The 6,800-nt window shown below is 38.8% G+C and overlaps 1 pseudogene; it reads right to left on the bottom strand.

Moving 5' to 3' along the window:
- Positions 1 to 560: 560 nt before the first annotated feature.
- Positions 561 to 2,603, bottom strand: LOC149250594 (putative mannitol dehydrogenase; annotated as a pseudogene).
- Between the last annotated feature and the right edge of the window lie 4,197 nt (positions 2,604 to 6,800).

Raw genomic sequence — 6,800 nt, 5'->3', positions numbered from 1 at the left:
AAATTTCAATGCGTAGGTATACACAAATGAGTCAATCACAGATAATGAATTGTGTTCCTTAGAATTGCAACCATGATTTTGCCCTCACTGGGAATTTTGAATGGCTCCCTTTACCAAATCTAATATCCTTTCTACCTTACTATCTGCTTCATCATCTTTACTTAAATCAGCATCACTATTGTACAAGTACAATCCTTGTCTTGGGTGGTTGCTCATCAACGAAGACAACAAGGAAGGAGGGTTGTGGGTTTGGGCATGGGAAGTTCCATGAGAATCCACTGCATTACCATCCAGAGTATTGAGGTCTGCAGTATCACCATCATCATCAAAAGGGGCACGCATGCTTAGGTCTAACAATTTCACTCTTGCAGGAAGCTGCTGCAGCTTAGGGGTCTCCTTGTTGCCACAACTAGTAATTATAGTATCTGAAGCTCCACTACCCCAATGGCATCTCCTTTGACCACCCAAAGCCTGACCTGAAGCAAAACCCTTTTTACAGATTGAGCATTCATGGATCCTTGGAATTTTCTTACCTGAAATAGCAGTAAACTCAATTGTCCTCATTCCATCTTTAGCTTTGGCACCAGAAACCTTATAGCAGTAGACTCAATTGTCCTCGTTCCATCTTTGGCTTTGGCACCAGAAACCTTAGTCCTCTCCTTTGCAAGAGACTTGTGGAAATTGCCAGGCAGCTGAGAGCCCAATCCAGTACTGAGCTCGTGAGCTATGTCTTCTTCTAGGATCTCATTATCATAAAAAAAATTAATTACACAAAATTAAACTATAACATAATTATTCAAACTTTATTAACCAAATTGTTCAAGCTCTCGGGCATCTATTACATTCTACGAGTTACAGTTCCTAGTTTCTCACATCCTCCTTCGGCCATAAACCTACTCTTTTATGAGAGCTAAAAGCTTCTCACCAACTATAACAAATTTCCTGAGTTTCCTTCACCCCTCCAATCAAACTCCCCCCAACAAATCGACGGGCTGAACACACCAAAATTAAAATTAAATCCCAACTTCCATGTGATTAACACCCAAATTCTTGTTCAAGAAAACGGTAGAGAAATCCAAAATTTAGAGATAGCATATCTGCCTAAGCTGTGGATGCCTTTGACACTCTCAGTTTGATTGAAATATATTTTGTTCATATCTTTTATCTACAAGACAAAAGGGCACGAAGGACTTACCCATAACAACAGTCAGAGCAGCAAATTGCACAGGCTTTTCTGGCAAACCATCTATGACCAACTTACCATTCACCTTTAGCAAATTAAGGAGGGGCTTCACAACATGATTAGCAAAGACTGTGTCAATAATATATTCTACAGACTTGACTGCAGCCTGCATCTATTTCTCATCTTTGCTGATGACGAAGTGATCTAATCCTAAAATTTCTCTCACTTCCTTTTCCTTGCTAGGCGATGTACTTATCACCGTCACTTTCAACCCAAAAGCTTTTCCAAATTTGACAACCATGTGTCCCAAACTGCCAAGCCCCACCATGCCCAGGCTCCATCATCTGGAAATATTTCATGGGGCTGTACACCGTTATTCCCGCACATAGCAATGGTGCAGCGACATCCAAGGGAAGATTCTCTGGTACCTTCACCACAAAGCTACTTACAAACCACAAACCACCCAAATTATTAAAACCCTATTTAACCAATATAAAGAAAAAATATGAATGCCATTTGTCTCCGGTTTTATATAAAAGAGACAAACCACCCATCTCGGCAAGGCCTGCCGGAACTTGGCGCAGTTAAATTTTCCGAGGTTTTGAGTCAATTGGGAGATTCTCGAAACTCGTCGATCCCATTCCAAGCATGAACAAGATTATATGGACAGAAAAGCAAGCCTTTTATGGCGAGTTTAGCCCATATGCCCTAAAACAAAAATGGTGGCATGAGTTGGGATAATGATTAATTACCTCTGGTTACAGACCATCAAGTATGAGTAACCTCCAAAAGTGATAGAACCATCAACATCGGTGCTACCATACGTCCAAATGACCTTCTCACAATACTGTTCTTGGCCTTTGCTACAAGAATCGCAATGATGGCAACTTCCAACCATACAGGCCACGCCCACACGATCTCCAGCAGAAAAATTCTTCACTTGTGAACCAACTTCAACTACTATACCTACTATTTCATGGCTGCAAAAAAAGAATTGCGAGTAAATTAAAATTGAGCATGAACTTCTAGGCATATACTCTTTCTGCCTTGCTATTTTATGTGAAGCAGTGTTGAAGATCATGAAGACATTACCCAGGAACCATTGGGTATTGGGAAGCTTTCCATTCATTACCAATTTGATGTAGATCAGTGTGACAGATTCCGCAGTATACGATCTTGAAAGTAACATCATGCGGCCCAGTTTCCCTTTCAAGGCAATTTAAATGTAAGTTTTTTTCAAACGGGTATCAATAGAAGCAAACAATTTAAATGTAAGTTTTCTGCAAATGGGTATCAATAAAAGCAGTTATGAGAGTAAAGCGACGAGAAACTTGTGAGTGGAATTGAAGGGCGAGAGAATTCCTGACTCGTCTCTAGCAGCCCATCCTTGAACATTAGGCTGACCTACTTTCTTAACCATCTTCTTTTCTTCACAACACTCATAAATAAATTTGATTCACTTAGAAGGAGCAGCTAAGTAGAGGAATATAAAGAACAGATTTGAGGAGACAACAGGTGTTGGGATGGGTATTTAAAAGGTCAAGTATGGCAGGATATAGCAGGATGACCACTGAATAATCGAGAGCTAAATTCATAGTTAGGCAGCAAGGCAGGTCGTGCACAGTAGAAACCGGAAACATTATTGTAGCAGGTTGTGGAAGGACATCATTTCCTTGTGCAGGAAACAATTTAGCAGCACCTCCAGAACTATTCATAAGGTGCCTGAGGACTTACTATTTGTGTTCATGAGATCTCGAGACGATTATGGGTTCTTGTATTTTGAAATTTCATTGCGAGATGTTTATTTAAATTTTAGTTCTATTGGCCATGACACAATGCCTGTAGCACTCTCATGGTTTGTTTGGCTTCTCCTTCAACATCCCCACATCAAATATCAAATCGTGGAGGAGATTTATAGAATTTTAGAAGGAAGAAAGTAATTAGAAGGTAATAAGGATCCAACAATTTCAGTAAACAGGGGTTGAAACAAATATATTATGCACATGCCTATCTCTCCAAGGGGTTGAGCCTCTACCCACCTATTCCCATATAAATGAAACAATTCTCGAAGGACGTGGTGTTGCCATAGGACACAATAGTTAACAAAGGTACGATCATATTTTAAATCATTTACGTGATGGGACAGATGGAAAGCATATGGGGGATAGTAGAATTTATAAGTAAGCTAAGTAAGCACCAAGGGATTCGTATAGCATAATTGATAATTACATGATCAAGAATGGATTTTGTAGAGGAAACATTAAGACTACCTTGTACAGAAAGGTAAATGAGCATGGACATATTTTGATTGTTTGCTTGTATGTAATGAGCATGGATAGATTTTTATTGTTTATTTGTATGTGGATGACATGATTTATACCGGTGATCTCGAGTTAGATTAATTTAAATCAGCCATGAAGAAAAAATTGAAATCACAGATCTTGGTCCTATGAAATATTTTCATGGCATAGAAGTTGAAAAATTCGAGAAGGGAATTTTTATTTCTCAAAATAGATATGCTAAATATTTGTTGAAAACATTGAGGATGGAAAATTGTCAACCTACCCCTACACCAGGGATAAAGTTAAGGATGATGAAGGATCAAATTTCAATCCAACTCTAATCAAAATATTGGTTGGCAACCTCACGTATCTCACAGCTACAAGACCCGATATTATGCAAGGATTTAGTTTGATTTCCAAGTTTATGGAGACTCCAAAAGACTCAAATTGGAGAGCGGGAAAAATAATTCTAATATACATAGTAGGAACTAAAAATTGTAGCATAATGTATGCAAGGACAGAGAAGAAGGATTTAATTGCATATATAGATAGTGATTTGCACACAATATTGATGATATGAGGAACTCTTTTGGTTATGTCTTCCATCTTAGTTCAGGTGTGATTTCATGGGAATATAAGAAGCATCCTATTGTGACACTTTCGTTTTCAGGAGTAGGATATGTAGTAGCAACATCAACAACATGTCAAGCAGTGTGGTTAAGAACAATATTGGATGGACTCAAGCAGAAACAACAAGGATCAACAACAATATATTGTGAAAACACCTCAAGCATTGCACTATCCAATAATAGTGTGTTTTATCAGAAGAACAAGTATATTGATACTAGATAAAATTTTGTTAGATAACTTCTAAGCAATGGAGAAGTTTACTTGCTGCCTTGCAAATCGACTGATCAATTGGCTCATATATTTACTAAGTCATGATCGAAGGATCTATTTGAGTTTCACAGAGGAAACTTGGGTGTTGTAATCCTGGCTAAGACATAGACCAACAAACATGTTTGAGTTGTCATGAGTTATGTCTTAGTTTAGCTGTTGTAATTAAGGGGAGTGTTAAAAATTTCTAATTACTCCTGCATGGAGAGTTATCAAAGATTAGAGAGTCAATTAACTAAATCAAGTTGAGTCAAGTTGAGTTAAGTCTTATTTTAGTTAAAGCAGAATCTAGAGTGTGGTTGCATGTCAAAGTTATTTTGAGAGAGTCACTAGTTGTAAAGGTTAAATACAGTACAACGGGTTCATTATAATTTTGTGTGATCAATAGAAGAGCCGCAACTTGTGTTATTGTGTGTGTGAAATTTGTACCTATCCTCCTCTGCCTTTCCAACAAGTACTACACAAACAAAATTTATATTCATTAATCATTATCACATACACATCCACAAAGTTGTGCTCTTGGTTTTCGCCCACAACACTGATTAAACGTGGAATCATCAAACTAACTTGGCTTGAATTTTTTCTAGCTAATGCTTTATGCAAACTCAGACTAGACTTCCAATATTGGACTTACTATTTCTAACGCCAACCATTTTCAAAAGCAGAATAAAATAATTATTATAATTATTATCTATATAGTTATTAATAAAATAATTATTTTCGATTTGTAAATGTAAAAAATTGTAAACCAATCATACTTTCTTACCAGTTATCATTACCATTTCTTTACGGTTTATTTCAGGTCCTTTTCTTTAACATATTATTTAAAAGATGGTGGTTTTTAAAACGATCATTTTTTATTCAAAACAACCATTTATTTGCGGTCAATTAAAGTGTATATTAATATTAATAGAAACAGGAATCCACGAAGATACATATCATTGCCGGTACTAAAACCATTGTAATATATTTGATGAATGTTTATTATATATCTCTAGTATCATACAAGCCTGCAACAGATTCCGAAATATGCTTGGACTTAGGGAATGGCAGTCACATTGATATTGTTACTTATGTCTAAACAACATAGCTAAATAGTAGACAGTGTCTAACGGCTCCTTTCAGGTGGACGTAGTTACGCAGGAAAGTTTCCTTAACAAATCCGGCCTTCTCCAGAACTCTGGCCGACGCCACGTTTTTAGGGAGCACAAGAGCTTCAATTCTCTTCACTCCCTGCAATTCTTTGAATCCCATTTTAAGTGCTGTTGTCACCGCTTCGGTGGTGAAGCCCATCCCCCAGTATCTTCTAGCGATGGCGTACCCCATCTCAGCTCGGCAGTTGTGAATACCGGTTCCTTGCTTGAGCATGACGTGACCAATAGGCTTCCCTCTGAAACATATAGCCTTAAACCATGGGTGAGGAATCACCACCTTCAGCAGAAACTCCCTGAGATTCTCCTTGGATTTAAAAGCTTCCCATGTCATAAACTTGGTCACTTCTTCGTCACTAGCCCATTCGTAAAAGTCTTCCAAGTCTGCCGGGCAGAAGTTCCTCAATTGGACTTGCCCAACAGTAAAACTGCCACGCTTAGCTTCCATTCTTTCGATCTTCGACTCTCTCAAATGCTCAGTTGTGGCTCAGCGATTCGCAATGGAATCTGTAATTTAAATGGACAATATCTCCTATGAGTTTGCAGCACGGCAACACTAGTCGAGTTGTGTTGAAATCTAATTTCAACTACGCACCCAAAACCAGAGCAGCGCCGGATGCCTACTCAGCAGCGCGGTGGATTGACCGGAATTCGGCACCGGAATTTTCTCAGAGCGATTTGCCGACGGCGGAATATTCCGGCAAGGAGCTCCAATATAATATGGAGGGGACGCGTGTCACCCGCATGACATAAGCCAACGTCAAATATCGTGCGTTATCGTTGGTGCATCTTACCTGGTCCGATATCAATCTCCGCCGTCCGATCTCCTCGCGCATCCTCTGCCGTCGATCTCTGAAGCTGCATACGGGCCTGCAGCGAATTAATTTTGCGTGGAGTGGAAGTCTTTTTGCGTTGACCGCCGGATGGATGAACTTATGGTTTTTAATGTTGTTCGTATTGTTTGGTGGAGGCCCGTCTTAAATGGTTATGGGCACATACGTTTTATATTTTTTATATGTTTTATATATATTATGTAAGCCCGCAGGTGGTCGTTGTAAGGTGCATTTTTTTATGAGTAATTGTACCTGCGCACGGTGAGGGGGCGTAATATTTTTGGTATGTATGTTTTATGTAAAACATTATGTTGAGCCCTCACGCATAAGTGTAGTGAAAAGTCAATGCGTGGTAGTTTTTAGAGTTGTGGTGCCTGCACGCTATTTTTTATGGAAGTGTTTTGATGTATTGTGTCTGCGCATGTAGAAAGTTTTTAGTGTGTGAGTGTGGTGA

This window comes from Pinus tabuliformis, chromosome 7 (genome assembly GCF_031772625.1).
Source record: "Pinus tabuliformis cultivar Carrire ecotype Pingquan chromosome 7, CPIR1, whole genome shotgun sequence".
NCBI classification, from domain to species: Eukaryota; Viridiplantae; Streptophyta; class Pinopsida; order Pinales; family Pinaceae; genus Pinus; species Pinus tabuliformis.
Note: the sequence above shows the minus strand (reverse complement) of the source record. Positions and strands in the feature narration are given on the sequence as shown.